This window comes from Physeter macrocephalus, chromosome 5, assembly GCF_002837175.3.
Source record: "Physeter macrocephalus isolate SW-GA chromosome 5, ASM283717v5, whole genome shotgun sequence".
In the NCBI taxonomy this organism is placed as follows: domain Eukaryota; kingdom Metazoa; phylum Chordata; class Mammalia; order Artiodactyla; family Physeteridae; genus Physeter; species Physeter macrocephalus.
The window spans coordinates 50,565,594-50,581,456 of NC_041218.1; the positions used below are offsets into that span (position 1 = coordinate 50,565,594).

Here is a 15,863-nt window from a genome sequence, read left to right on the forward strand (position 1 = left end):
TCTCCCTCCCTCCCACCGTCCCTATCCCACCCCTCTCGTGGTCACAAAGCACAGAGGTGATCTCCCTGTGCTATGCGGCAGCTTCCCACTAGCTATCTAATTTACATTTGGTAGTGCATATATGTCCCTGCCACTCTCTCACTTCGTCACAGCTTACCCTTCCCCCTCCCCATGTCCTCAAGTCCATGCTCTAGTAGGTCTGTGTTTTATTCCTGTCCTACCACTAATCTCTTCATGACATTTTTTTTTCTTAGATTCCATATATATGTGTTAGCATACGGTATTTGTTTTTCTCCTTCTGACTTACTTCACTCTGTATGACAGACTCCAGGTCTATCCACCTCATTACAAATAACTCAGTTTCATTTCTTTTTATGGCTGAGTAATATTCCATTGTATATATGTGCCACATCTTCTTTATCCATTCATCTGTTGATGGACACTTAGGTTGCTTCCATGTCCTGGCTATTGTAAATAGAGCTGCAATGAACATTTTGGTACATGACTCTTTTTGAATTATGGTTTTCTCAGGAATCAGACTTTTTAAATTAAAAAATGGGATATCACTATACATATTATTCTACAACTTATGTTTTTCACCTGAGTATGATGAACATCATTAGTACTACATTAGTACATATCTTTCCACATTACTACACATAGATCTACATATGCATATTTAAATAATATACATTATTTAAAATGGTTTTATAATATTCCCTTTGCTGGACATTTTCTGTTTTTCTGCTGTCGCAAGTAGTGTTTCAGTGACTGTTGTGGCACACACCATTGTGAACCTGTGCTTTATTTTTTGTAGGATGGCTTCTTAAGAGCTGAATTCTTAGAGTATTGTCAGATTCTATCATAGAGCCGTAGGAAGTTACGTTCCCCAAAGCAGTTTATGAGAGAAGCATCTCTTCCCACCTTCCCTGCTATTTGAAATCATTAATCTTTTTAGTTTTTGCCAGTCTTATAAGTTAAAAAGTAGTATCCTGTTTTAGTTTGTTATTTTTTTTTTTTTAGTGAGGTTTGTTTATTTATTCAGCAAAATTTAATGAGTACTTACTGTGTCCCAGGCACTAATCTAGGCACTGGAGATACACAGTGGATAAGACAATGTAAGTCTCTGAGCTCATGGAACTTACATTCTAGTGAAGGTAAGGACAGCTGGGGAAAGACAATAAATCAGTAAACATTCATCTTTTCTTATGTTTATTGGCCTTTGTATTTATTTTGGAATTGCCTGGTTCATATTTTTGACCTGTTTCTCTGTTAAACTGTTATCTTTTTCTTTCTTTTTTTTTTTTATAAATTTATTTATTTATTTTTGGCTGTGTTGGGTCTTCGTTTCTGTGTGACAGCTTTCCCTAGTTGCGGCGAGCGGGGGCCACTCCATCGCGGTGTGCGGACCTCTCACTGTTGCGGCCTCTCTTGTTGCGGAGCACAGGCTCCACACGTGCAGGCTCAGTAGTTGTGGCTCACGGGCCCAGCTGCTCCGCGGCATGTGGCATCTTCCCAGACCAGGGCTTGAACCCGTGTCCCCTGCATTGGCAGGCAGATTCTCAACCACTGCGCCACCAGGGAAGCCCCTATCTTTTTCTTATTGATTTGCAGGAGTTCATTGTCTGTTGTGACATCCATGCAAATATTTTTCCCATTCACCCCTTGAAAAAGTCATCCTTTGATAAATTAATGATTGTACTAATCCTTATCCATGTATGGATTTGTAATATCATACCTGACTTCTTTGGCTGATAAGAGATCATTGGACCAAGTGTCAAATTTCCATAGTTTTCCATCCTCTGAGTGATTTTTAAGAGTTATTTCTTTTCTCTAATTTAATGTATTTTGATAATTTTTAAGAGTAAATTAGAACTTGGAGTCTTGCATGAGACTTGAGGCTATCCATATGAAGGGAACTTAATAGAATTAATTAATCTAGTTACTAACTGTAATTTTATTCTTAGGGAGATAGATATATAAATAAATTTTTTTCAGTGAGAATATACATCATGATCTATTCAGATATGATTTAATTACAGACTGAATTTGTAGAAAAACATGTAATGGAATATCTTATCATAAGAGCTTACCATATCTGGATTTATTTTGAGTAAGATGTTTGATCATTTATTCATATGGAGTTTGAGTAGGATGTATATCCTTTAGATTTTAAGTCTTTACCACGTTTTTAAGAGGTCATTGTGTATTTCAGACATTCATGAGCCAACTACAGATTCAGAGTTCAGACTCTTTTACTGCCTTAAACTCCCCTGAGGTAACTGCCAGCACCTTACATTTCAGTGAGAGACCACAGCTGAACTACCTTGGTGGGATGTTCATGTGTGGCTAAAAAGCACTGTTTATCACATGAAGTTGCATCCGTTGTTGCATGTTGCTGACAAACATTTTATTCCATTAAATATTCGATGGGCCTGTTTTTTTTAAGTTTTAATTTTGAGTTTTAATTTCAATCAAAAACTTTAGTAGTGAAATTGTTCTGGTAGTGACGACTCTTTATAAGGAGAAAAGGAAGCCATGGACAGTTGGGCTGTGTCAGGTCTGTGAACCCAGGGCTGAGACAGTCCACACAGTGAACAGATTCCTGGATTGCCTTATGATGTGTAACTCATAGTAAATGTCAGTTTTAATAATTGGCAGTTGATTTTTTTATATCATGGATACTAATTTTTGAACAACATGCTAGAATCACATGGTTTAAAATGGGCCCTTTTAATACTATATGTTCAGTCCCAATTTATTTTTTTTCCTTTGCACTGTAATTCTTACTTTATGTTGGTTGTTATAAAGTTTGGAACTGAATTAGAGTGTTATTAACTGTGAAAGTGGGTATTAAGATGGAAAGAAATACCAGAAGGATGTTCTCTTTGCTCTTCAGTTGTGATAGCCCTCTCCTGCTACCTTGCTATTTAAACACTCCTGTGTTTCCTGTCACTTTCCTCTTCCCCTGGTCTTCATCAGTGGGAGACTGCACGGGCAGTGGTTAACATATATTTTTATAAAATTATTTTAATGACTCAAAAGTTAGATACTCTATAAATAAAAATAATCATCCTCATGATCATTTATGTCTGGCATTTTTCTTCTGTTTTCAGTTGTAGCTGCAGAAGTGTATTTTATCTACTTATTGATGTTCTTTTGATTTTCTATTTAACATTATCTTTAGAGCATATTTTACAAATCCTATAAACAAGTATTAAATGAGGTTTTAAAATATACCACCAAGAACAATATTGTATACTTCAGTATTGTACTTCTACATTTTAAATAAGTATCCTTAGTTATTTTGATGCACACTCAAGTTTGAGGATCACTGTCATGATTCCTTACTCAAAGTCTAGTAGAAAAGACAAACTTGTGAACACATTATTTTAGCCCAATACTGTAGGTACCATGTGAATGTCTCTCTCCTGAGCCAGTCCCACATATGGCTGTTAATAGTACTCTGAAGCTGAGGACCAGAAAAAGAATTACGCATGTGGTATGCTTTTATTTTCAGGTACTAGAGAAAAAAATGCTACACATTAACTGTTCTAATACTGAAGTTTTAATTTGTATTCTGTAGTAATTTACTCAGTTACATAAATAACAATGCTTTCTAATTCTTTTAGTCACCCAGGTGTATATAAAATTACCAGTTCACACTGAAGAGTAGACTCAGGGCTTTTATTATTCTCAGTAACATGTTCTGTGGATGTTTTATTCATGTGTAGTAGGCATGTGCTTAAACTTTTTGCAAGCTAGAATTATTCTGGCACTGAGTTAGAACTTTAAGGGCAACTGATGATTTGTTTTTGTGTTACGGTGATCTTCATCTAGGCCCTGCAAAGCTATTAAACCTTGTAAATTTATAAATAAGAGTGTGTATCAACATTACCCCCAGCTTGGCTGCTTGTTAAGGGATATGGCTCTTAAGCAATAATAAAAAAGAGCTGTGTTAGCTTCTTGCAGGGATCAATATCTTCTGCCTGGGATTCAATGTGTACCAAAAGTTTGATCAAAACAAATAGTATTTTGGAAGGATTGTCTGAAAAATGTGCAGGGTGTCTATTCCTATAGGCATTCTATTATTTTATCCTTAAGTTTAACAGAGCTGTTTGGGAGTTGTATACTTGGGCTACCTGGTTTTGTACTCTGTAGAACCGCTTTTACTGAACCTCGTTTTGACCTTATGCTGTTGACTCAATATGAGTGATGTTATACAAAGCAGCCCTATGAAACTTTTATTTTACTTACTGTAAAAATGTTATTCAGGACATTGAGAACACATGGGAGAAATTTCTATCTCATTTCAGTGCTAGGAATCAAGAATAGTTGCTGTTTGTTCCTCCCTGAGCAATGATCTGTATTTATCTTAATGGGCAGTGAATCACATGATTTATTATTTCTTGCTTCATGTTGGTTTTTATAAAGCTTGTAACTGAATTTTTTGCCCACTTCTGTTAAGTGGTGGCTTTGTAGTTCCAACTTGTTTTGTGTTCTACCCTCACTCCTAGTTTTGTCTTAATTTTTTACTTATATATATATTTTTTAAATTTGAAATAGTCATTTATAGAAAAGTTGAAAGAAGCTTACAAAGAATTCCCATTATAAACCCTTTACTCAGATTCCCTTAATATTAACATTTTCCTATACAGGTATCTGCTTTCTCTCTCTATATATACACACAAATTTCTCCTATTTGCTTTTAATTTCTTTACCAAATGTATCTGTACAAATACCTGTGAAATGCTTTTGGGGAGGAATAAAGCGGTGTATTACTAAATTAACAATAATAATAGTAGGTAAGGATGTGTTAATTCTATACCTATGTTGAGAAAAGAGACCTATAGAAAAACCTGTTTCAGATGGAAGGAAGATAAATTGTGTGTGTGTCTGTGTCTGCGTGTCTGAGTGAGAGAGCGACAAACACACAGAGAGAAAGGAGAGACAACACGCATGCATTGTAAGAGGATCCTTGTAACACTTTGAATGGCAGAAGAGGGGAAATGCCAAAGACTTTTTGATTTAAATAAAAATTAGGGCGTTGTCTTCTTAAATAGAAACATAATAAATACTAAAGCAAGAAGAACTGTTTGGGAATGTATTTGATTTAGTAATTAAGTAATCAGAGTAGGACTGTAAGCAGAGAGTCTTAATTCAGAAATGTTTACTTTTTATTAAGTTAATCATAAAATAATTTCAGATTTGATAGTTTTCATACTAAATATTTTTCACTTATTTTAACTACCCCTCAATAATAAGATTCTTTTGGGAGATGGGAATAGAGTGACAATTGTTTATGTACCTGTTCTTTCATCAAGGCAAAACCAAAAATATACACTTTATTATATTATACAATATAGAAGACATTCTAACTGTGGATTCCTATTTCAGATACTTAGATATGATCTTATGTTATTAATGGCTCTAAACTTTTTGTACACAGAATAGGAAAACTAAATGAATAAAAATGAACTTAAAGAATATTATAAATTATAAAAATGTTATTTTTGTTCTAAAAATAATTGTAAAAATTTATAGCTTAAACCTTAAAACATAAATCAGTTACAAAAATAAAAAATAAAAGATTGCTCTCTGGCCTATGTGAAAGTAAAACATAGTTGAATGGAAGGGAGCTAAAGAATTCAGTCTAAATTGTATTCATTTCTTATTTAATGCAGTTTGCTAGAGGAATCTGCATACAAAAAAAGCCTCCTTTTCCTTCCACAGATATCAGTTTTCTCATTACTAATTTGTCCCATGTTTGTGTGAATGTGTTTTTAAACAAAGATGGAAGCCTTTTAAAAAGACATTTTTATGAAGCGAAATTGATTTCTCTAAAATCTTGTAGAAAATGAAACAAACGTTCTAGAATTTTAAATCCTTAATTGTGATTAATGCCATAGAGCAGTAATTCAATGATGTTGTCTTGTAGAGTTTCTATAGATGACATTCACTTATTTCATCAACAGTAGAACATAGCATTTCAGAGAGTGGGCTTTGTTGGATAGACCTGGAGTCCTGGCTCCACCACTTACCTGTGACCTTAATTTTCCATTGGTAACATGGAGCTAATAATGTCAGCCACTTGGGGATGTGTGAGAATAAAATGAGATGATGACGGTATCATTCTTAACTCATGGTGAAGGCTTAAAGGCTTAATAAATGTTAGCTGTTGCAGTTATTATTACCTTACTGACCCATACTGATATTTGTTTATATATATATTTGTTATTTATATTTGATGATGCTTTTTTTTGTGTGTGTGTGTTACGCGGGCCTCTCACTGTTGTGGCCTCTCCCGTTGTGGAGCACAGGCTCCGGACGCGCAGGCTCAGCGGCCATGGCTTACGGGCCCAGCCGCTCCGCGGCATGTGGGATCTTCCCGGACCGGGGCACGAACCCGCGTCCCCTGCATCAGCAGGCGGACTCTCAACCACTGCGCCACCAGGGAAGCCCTGATGATGCTTTTTTTAAGAGACGCTTAAAACTTACAGTCTGGCAGTGTGGAAAAGGTTGTGTTTGATACAGAGGGAATATAAATAAGGAAGGAGTAAGACCAATTACTAATTATTCTTTAAATTTTATACATAAATTATTTGATATTTCTTTTAAAATATTATACTTTCAACAAATTTTCAATGAGGTTGAGTTTATTTTTCCTAGTTGCCTGCTTTAGGTAATATTTAGAAAAAGGCCTCGCACATAGTATAAACTAGGAAATAATTTAATAAATGAATTAGTGTTCCTTTTCATTTATACTAGTCTTTACTATGCACAATACCATCAAATATCTTTTCATGCATCAGATTTTTTTTTTTTTGGCCAAATATCTATAGCTAGAGGGGAATTTGTATTGTTAAAAGGTATTTGGCTTTCAGATTTTATTGTAGTGGTTTATCTTTTCAGCTTTCTTGTTTTCTTGTGTATGGAACAATGAACTTGGCAAATTTGAATTATTATTTATAAAAAGAAGAACTAACATTTCTTAGAGTTATCTTAAGTACTATCCTACTAAATCTCCACAGTAATTTTCCATAATGTGCCCTCTAAATACCTACGTTCAAAGATTTGAAAACTACATTTAATGAAATCAAGCAGCTTGCCTAAGTCACAGAACTAGTAGTCAAGCTGCAATTTGAGTTCAAGACTCAGTGTTTTAACCACAATCAAAGATGCAAAATCAGATTGGGTAACCAACAAGGACCTATAGCACAGGGAACTATACTCAGTATTTTGTAATAACCTATAAGGGAAAAGAATCTGAAAAAAAAAAAGATATATATGTATATGTAACTGAATCAGTTTGCTGTACACCTTAAACTAACACAACCTTGTAAATCAACTATACTTCAATAAAAAAAATCAGGTTGAGACACCTTTTTGTGTTAAAGTAAAACATTAAATTAAAACCCAGTTCATAACTGTATATATTTAATTTTATATTATTTAGAATATCTGTGAAATTTTTGATATACTTATAATTTTGTTTTTAACTTAAGGAGGAAAGTGTATTTTATTTTAAGCTTGTATCACATTTTCTCAGTGTTTGTGTATCATAAACTTTTAAAAAAGACTATTTTTCTGAATTTAATTTTTCCTTGCTACAGAGAAGATATGGACAGATACATACTTTACATATATATACAAAAATTAGTAGCCAATTGATATGGCTAATGAGGGATGCACAAGGCACAATAATAGTCCCTCAAAGAAGTCCACATCCTAATCCTTGGAACCTGTGAATATGTTGTTACATGGCACAGGGGAATTAAGCCTACAGGTGGAGTAAGGTTGCTAATCAGCTGACCTCAAAATAAGGAGATTATCCAGGTGGGCCCGATGTAAATACAAGAATCTTTAAATGCGAAGAAGGAGGCAAAGAATCAGAACCAGGGAGAAAGCATTGTGAGAAAGACTCAAATGGCCGTTGCTGGCTTTGAAGATGGAAGGGTGCCAATAGACAGTGAAATAGGTCAGCCTCTGGAGACTGGAAAGGGAAGGATATAGAGTCTCCCCTACAGGCTCCAGAAGGAACACGGTCCTGCTGACACCTTGTTTTTAGCCCAGTGAGACACTTTCTGGACTTTTGACCTCCAGAACATAAGATAATAAATTTGTGTTGTCTTAAGCCACTAAAAAAAAAAAAAAAGATCTAGTCAGCTATAAAGTAGCTGAGACGTAACTCTATATAGGAGATGACATTTGATTTAAATTCTTTCTGTGAAATCTAATGATAAATTATTAAAAAGTAGCTTTTACCAAAATATAAAAGTGTAAAGAGCGCCCAATATTATAAATATATGAAAGAGAAGTCTTGTACAGGGGTTTCCACAAATCGGTATATCTGGAATTTTTAGATAAGAGCATTTTTTTAATTCTATAAGGAATAATTTTAAGGTATTAAAAAAGTGATACCTCGTGGTCTATCACTGGACCAAAGAATCAGAAATCTGAAAGGGATTATTTTTTACGTCTAATTTGTGAGCTAAGGACAGTGGTCCTATATCTAAAAAAACAATCTTCAGATGTGTCATTAGGTAGTTCAAATCCTAGTCATACACTTAAGAGTACTCTCAAGTAAAAGAAGCAGTTTTAAGTGAATGAGGATAATATAACTTTATGGATAACATAATCCACACATACTTTCAGTCTACGGCTTTTTGACTATTATTTTAGTGGCTATTGGTGAACCCATGTGATTTTAGATTTCTCTTAATTCTGATTCTTAATTATTATTGCCATTTGAATTTTACATATTTTGATAGATTTCCATGAAAATCAGTATCAGCCACAATTACATATGTATATATATTTTTGATATAAAATAGCTTTTGATTGGACTCTGAACAGGCACTTGATATATCTTTTGGATCATATTCATGAAGCATTTCCTGCAAGCATATGCTATAATATTAAGAGTTATTGTCTTCTTTGGTTTCAGATAGACCTATTGAAGACTCTCATGAGGCTATTGGAATTTCCATATCAAGAAGCAGAGTTAATAAAGGCAAATGTGAATTACCCTAATAGTTATTCAGTTTTTGCTGGGTAGCTTTCAGAATGACTTGCCACTTTACAGAGGGGGTAGAGAGACTAGCAGATAGCAAACCTGTGAGTTGCAACCTCTATTTTTGCCCCTGGTGTCATCACATGGACCTTATCAGTCTTTAAAACCTGTACCCAAGGCTTAACCACCCCTGGGGATTCTATGGTCCTACTAATTGGAAGTTACCCATCTTTGTGTCTAAGCATAATATGAGCCTTTTTAAAAAAAAAAAAAAGTATCATGATAGCCTTAGAGATTACCAGTACTAGTATGTTCATTGTTTAATCCTTTCTGAAGAGAGTAATAGTGGTAAGTGAGAAAATAGGCTCTGTAAAAGGACTATGCTAAAGAAACATAAGTATTAATCTTTTAGTTACTGTAGTTGTTATTTTCTTAAAGGTTATTATTGTTTGATGTGTCCTTTGAATACATATATATATATTTTTGCCACTAAAAAAACTGGTAAAAAGATTTGAGATTCCAAATTTTCCATGTGGATTGGGAGAGTTATTAGACTATAAAAAATAATTTATATATAAATATTTCAAAGATATTCCAGACCAAGATTCTAGCTAGAAATCAAACCTTTGAAATGACATAAAACAATCCTATGCTACATTTAAAGGAAGTTATCCATTGCTCTATGAAAAATATGTTGTGAACAGTTTCCACATTTGATTTTTTTGAAAGTTGAATACATCTTGAACCTTGGCTATTTGTTACTGAAAGTGCAAGAAAAATGTCAGTGTGGATATATTTCATGGAATCTTAGAATAGGGGTGGAGGTCTTAGAGATAATCCAATTTCATTTTTCCATATTTTAGGTGTGAAGAAACTGATACACAGAGAGGCTTAGTGACCTGCTGAAGGTCACAAATTTGCAGAACTGGGATTTCATTACAGACCTCTTAACCTATTCCATGTATCTTAAAGTCAGTATTAATGTAAAACTAAGCTTTTAGTTATCTGCTATACAACAAAACCATTTTATTTAATGTTTATATCCAAGTTGAGTTTAGGTTTCTCTCTCTAGGGAATAGTCTTTATGTTTTGTTTTGCAGGTATACTAGTGAATTTTTGCACTCTAAAACCTTTTAGATTAATTTAAAAAAGTGTCAGCAACTCTGTGTCTTTGTATCTATTAATATATTTTATAGAAATAGAGAACATGTCATCTAAGTTGGTGTGTGCAAATGTGAAGTAAAGTGTAATTAAATTGAACCTGTAGAATAATGAGTTCCGAGTCAATAATACCTCTGGGAACAAAGCTCGTTTATAGACAGTTTCCTGAAGTTAAATATCCAATGTACTCTTCACCTGGAAATGTGTGTAAGATACTGGACATCATCTGGAAAGATAAGGAAACAAAACAGAAAGCATTTTTCTACCTTTATACAAAACTATAATGCATGAAATATTGACACTTGAAAATATACTTCAATTCTAATGAAGTATAAAATTCTAATGAATTTTTCTTAGGAAAAATGAATTTGAACTGGAGCAGTTAACCTAGCGAATAAAGTAACCATTGAGTTGATCAGGGTAGGAGAGAGTATTGCCAGCATGAAATGAGAAACTAAAATGATTACTCTTCTTGGAAAATTGAAGGCTAATATGTGTTTTGAATATAAAGCAATCGTTAAGTGGGTAAATACTGTAAAAAAAAAAGAGTGTATTTATCAAATTCAGGAATACCAGAATGACAAGGCATTTTAAAACATTGACCACATATAAGTTTAGAAAAGATAAAAGAAAGCCCTGTCTCCCCACAAGAGGTGGCCAATTTATGGAACTCAGTATCCCAGCTATCAGATGAAATTGAAGAATTTAAAAAGATAAACTCATGGATGTTTTATTCATGTGAATTGAGAGGGAAAAAAGATATTGTTGAGGGACTTGTCCTTAACTTTTTGCAGTTCAAGGAAAACAGTCATATAATGTGGTAACAGGCAGAATATTTGACTGACTAGACCAAGATCCTGATTCAGAGTGAAAATTCTTAGGAGCAAAAGCAATCTTTTTTATATGTATCTCCTTTCTTTTCCAATATTAGGGAAAAGGAATCATCAACTTTGTGAAGGTGGAGGGAAACTTATTGCAAATTTAATGTTCATGTTGAAAACTATGCAAATGCCAAGTAATAAAGGAAAAAGCCAGTAAAAGATGAGTAAATCGAAGCCAGTTAAAGATGAGACTCCTAGTATGGATGAGAAACCTAGTATAGATGAGAAACCTAGTAGGATTTTGTACAAATTCTAGATTGAACAACCATAAAACTGTGACCATATTAATATAGTGAAGCTCATAGTATTGTAATAATTTTTAATGCTAAAATAGTAAAAATGATGCTTTAGATTTCATAGAAATTGAGCATTTAAATTGGTCACCACCAAAGTGCATATCAAAAAATAAGGATAATGAAAAACAGATGTCTATTTTGAAAAGGTCTCTGAATCACTCACATCACTTGACACCTGTTGAGAGTCCCACATTAAGAGCCAAGTAGGTAGAAAGGAAACTGAATAAAAAGTTAATTCCAGAACTCAGTAGTTAAAACTTGTACAGATTTTTAAAAAATCCTCACTTTTAAGTTGCACTTTGGAAGCGATGCCTCACTCTAAGTCTTAGAAAAATAAATGCGTTTAAAGAGGTGTCAGACTGGGTGGGATACAGTTAATATGGGTTTGTGTGTGTGGCAGGGGAGGAGTGGATTAGAAGACATGTCAATGTTGGAGAAGGCTCAGGAATATGGCATTGAGACACCCAATGCTGGATAAAATTGTGAATTAAACAAAGTTTATTTCTTTAGATTATTTTAAGAAAAGAGGTACAAAAAAGAAAGGATGATAGGACCTCTTTCTCCCCTCAATTCTAATTCTTTCTTCCCCCAACTCTTAACTCTCTCTCTTCCCTACCCTAACTTCCTCTTTTACTCAAGGGGTTTCCATGCTGTTCTAGGCCTTTTCTTCCAACTAAAGCATTCTATGATCTGGACCTATTTTTCCACCTTTCCCTGTGTTGCATACAGGAATGAAACTGCATACCTTGTTAATGCCGAGATTGGTTTTATACCCAACCGACTTAACATCTGAAATAAGCCTAAGTGATAGATACTTCTTGCCTAAGACAGTTTATATCTTTCTCTGAAGTTGAAATAATTATTTTTCATTTTGAAATAATTATTTTTAATATTTAAAACATTTTTAAAGATAAAACTTATTTCTTAAATACGTTGGATATATTTAAGCATTCCAGTATTTTTTACCCTAGATTCAAGGGAAAAAGTTAAAACAATAGATTAATAAAATTGCTAAAATTGGATAATACCTTACTTAGGTTTTAGGTAATTTGTTTTTTATTTTCACACTTTGGAACTCTTCTCCATTTTTCAGATTCTAGACTCCATTCCTTTAGCTTGCTGGTGGACTATGTCCATTATATACACAGTTTGATTTTAAGGCAAAAGTTTCCAGACACAGTCTAGAATTCTTGAGTTATCTTTTAAAAACAGTTGTCTTGTGAATAAAATACCTACCTAACAATAAGAAATTTGGACTCCACTACTTCCTTTCTCCTACTGAGTTAATAGGAATATAGTAGGCACGTGACACTTGTTTATTTGAATTTTTTGTGACCTTGTTACCATTTTGTATATTTCAGATTCCCAAATGTCCAATTGGAAGAAAACCCATTCCTTGTCTGCTCTTGTAGGATGTTAGTTTTAATGTCTAATATTGATCTTCTTTAGAAAAGTAGGACTATTATATAAGAAATACATGCTCATTTTATAAAAGAAGACTAGTCTATTCAGTATGTGTTTATTTCCTCAGGGTAGTGAACATTTGTGGCCACTTAAGGAAGCCATGTATCAGTAACCGTCTGCTTTATAAATAAGCTGTCCTGGATTATAGGTAAATTATTTTTTCTCCTTTGAGTTAGGATATAATTTCTTCATCAACCACTTTCATGTCAGCAAAAGGAAATCTTTGAGCTGCTTTTAAAATAACTATAATGCTTAACTCATGCAGTTACCAAATCATACTTTTTTCCATTTTTCTGATTAAAATTCCCTAAGCAACATTAGTCTTACATTTACATTGGCATCCATTCATTTGAATTAATATTTAGTTATACTAAATACAATAATATTTAATTATAATTAATAAAAGCCAACATTTACTGAATGCCTACTATGTGCCAAAGGATTAAGGCTCAGTGCTAAACTTATTTTTGGGACAAGGGTGTGAATTTTGATAGTGAAACAGAGCTGATAATATAATTGTGAATTTGTTGGAATGTTGTAAATAGTGAGATAATATAATTGTGTTTGGCAAATGTTCAGCAGCTCTTTGTTGACGCCTGCCAGATAGGTTTATATTAGCCTTACCTTTCTTTTCTTCATGTATTTATCATACCTGCGTTTGTAGTCTTAATTCTTTGAATCAATGTGAATATTCTTAAATGGTGACATATTGTTGATCATTGTAGGTATAGTGGTATGAGGTCTAAATGATGTGAGAGTTCATGTTTTTTAAAGATAATTTACTACTTTTTATATCTTGTTACAAATTTTCAATTTCTATCATCAAGAAGTGTTAATTGTTTATATGTTTATGGTGTTATATGAATCAAATGGTTCTTCTAATAACTTAAAATCTGAAGTATCTAAAGGGATTACTATTAATACACTTTTAAAAAAAAATTCACATGTATATTAGACAAATCCTAGATGTTGGACAAATAGCAAAAGAGGTTTAGAAAAATGAAATTTCAGTCTGAAAATTTGCCTTTTTTCCCTCTAGGAATGAAATAAAAGATTTTATATTAGAAACATGAATTTAGAATTCAGAATAAGTGTTGCTTGTGACATCAGATTTTATTGATTTATCAGGTAGAAATTTAATCAACATTTTTTTTAAAGCAAAAGCTTCAGGTTATGTGTATATTCACCTTTGTAAATTCTAATTCCTTTCCTGCTCCTCCTCTTCCACTTCTCCCCCTCCTTTTATTTTTCTTTTGACCAGTAACTTTTTAAAGTTGAAAGCTATGCTAAAGGTACCCATTTCTCTTCAGAATATAAAGTTTCTTCTTAAGATTTAGAGCATTTATTTTATATGTAAAGAACATTTATTATGCCTCAATGGATATGAGAGGGTCATGGGACTTCTTCTCAACGAGCCTTATCTAGCCAAGTAGAGGTAATTAATGCCTCCCCATGCCCAATTACATCAGACCTGAAGACTGAAAAGTTGCCTCTTCCTTGTGTAGTTTAATTTCATCCAGAATGGACAGTGCTTAAGAGTTTGTTTCCATCATCTGAAAGATACAAAATTATTTATAGGATGTTTGCAGTGAATCTTCTTATTTTTACCACTGTGGAAAAACCACTTGGAAATTTTTTCATGACATACAACAATCAGGTTAAAGTATTTAATTAATATGTTTGCTTTCTCATTCTGAAATGTCATCCAAATGATGCTTTTCACAAAGAAATTTTGTGTAGTTCACTTAAGAACTCTACTTGCCAGTTACGTAAAAGACTGAGCACAAGGATACTTCCACAGAAACTAAACTATGGTCTTGCTGAGTTGAAGAAGTAAATACTTTGTTTTCAGGAATCTTATTTAGAAAGAAAACTTTCCCAAATGGTTTTATATTAGCTAAACTTTCATATTTCTATGTGATACACTATTTCTATGTTTATTTTTTGTCAGTGTAACCTAGTTTAATTTAAAAAGTGCTATTAATCATTGTTTTTCTTTTCTTTAAAAAAACAAATCAAACTACAGTCACTCTCTTTAATTTAGTGGTTAACTAGGACTTTTTCACATAGATGAGATTTCTTTATGTGATTTTTATTTTATGTACAAAAAAATTATACTATATAACTTCTACCTTCAATGGATCAAATGGATACATTGATTGAACAACTATTCAAACATTTACACTGGCTTTCCCTAAAATTTTATATGTATTTCAAAATTAGTCCCCATTTTAAATATATTTTAATGATATTGTTTTGTGTTTACTGAGCAAAATTGATCCACCACGGAACTGAAATTAGTGCTTTAATTTGAAGCTTTATTTCTTAAGGAAAAATAACTATGATTTTATAACTACTGGATATTTTTTAAAAACCCAGTTGGTAATTCTGTGATGAATTTGTATATAATAAACTTCCTATCAAAACACTTTTTATCATAAACTATATTAAAACTATTTCTGTTGGTGTATTCCATAGAAACTTTCATTAGATTGGTTATTTTCACTTGTTGGAGTTCTAGTAAAATGTTGAGGCAACTGTAGTATATTTCTAATGAAGTCTGTAAAAATATTGAACTCTGTGAAATTATTGAGCAACCTACCATCGATGATCATGAATATATGATTTCTAATTGACTTAACTTTTGGCTTAATCTATAAATTTTTTGTAAGTACCTAATATTTGTTTATGATAGTTCTATCGGATCTATCTACCTAGTTTTAGACTCTCAAATGCCCTAGAAAACCCTAAAGCATACTCATTCACAAGATTTCTCTGTGAGTATAACCAGAAAGAGAGAATATTTGCTATGTACTCAAATTATGGCATTTGATTTGGGGGAAAATCATTTTATGTTTTACTAGGTACGAATAGGGATAGGCATTCTTATGTAGGCAAGAATCAATATGCATCAAAATTCTTGAAGAGTTAATCCAATGTAAAGAAGCTTATATGATTTATTTGATATTCCTAACTTCTCTTTCAGGGGTTTATTGCACTTTTTTTTTTTTTTTTTTTTTTTTTTTTTTTTTTTGTGCGGTACGCGGG

General features: G+C 32.9%; 1 protein-coding gene across 4 annotated transcripts in view; it reads left to right on the top strand.

Annotated features, from left to right (window-relative positions):
* The window catches only part of SKAP2 (src kinase associated phosphoprotein 2), a 160,795-nt gene that overhangs the window by 71,478 nt on the left and 73,454 nt on the right, over positions 1-15,863 (top strand). The window lies entirely within an intron of this gene.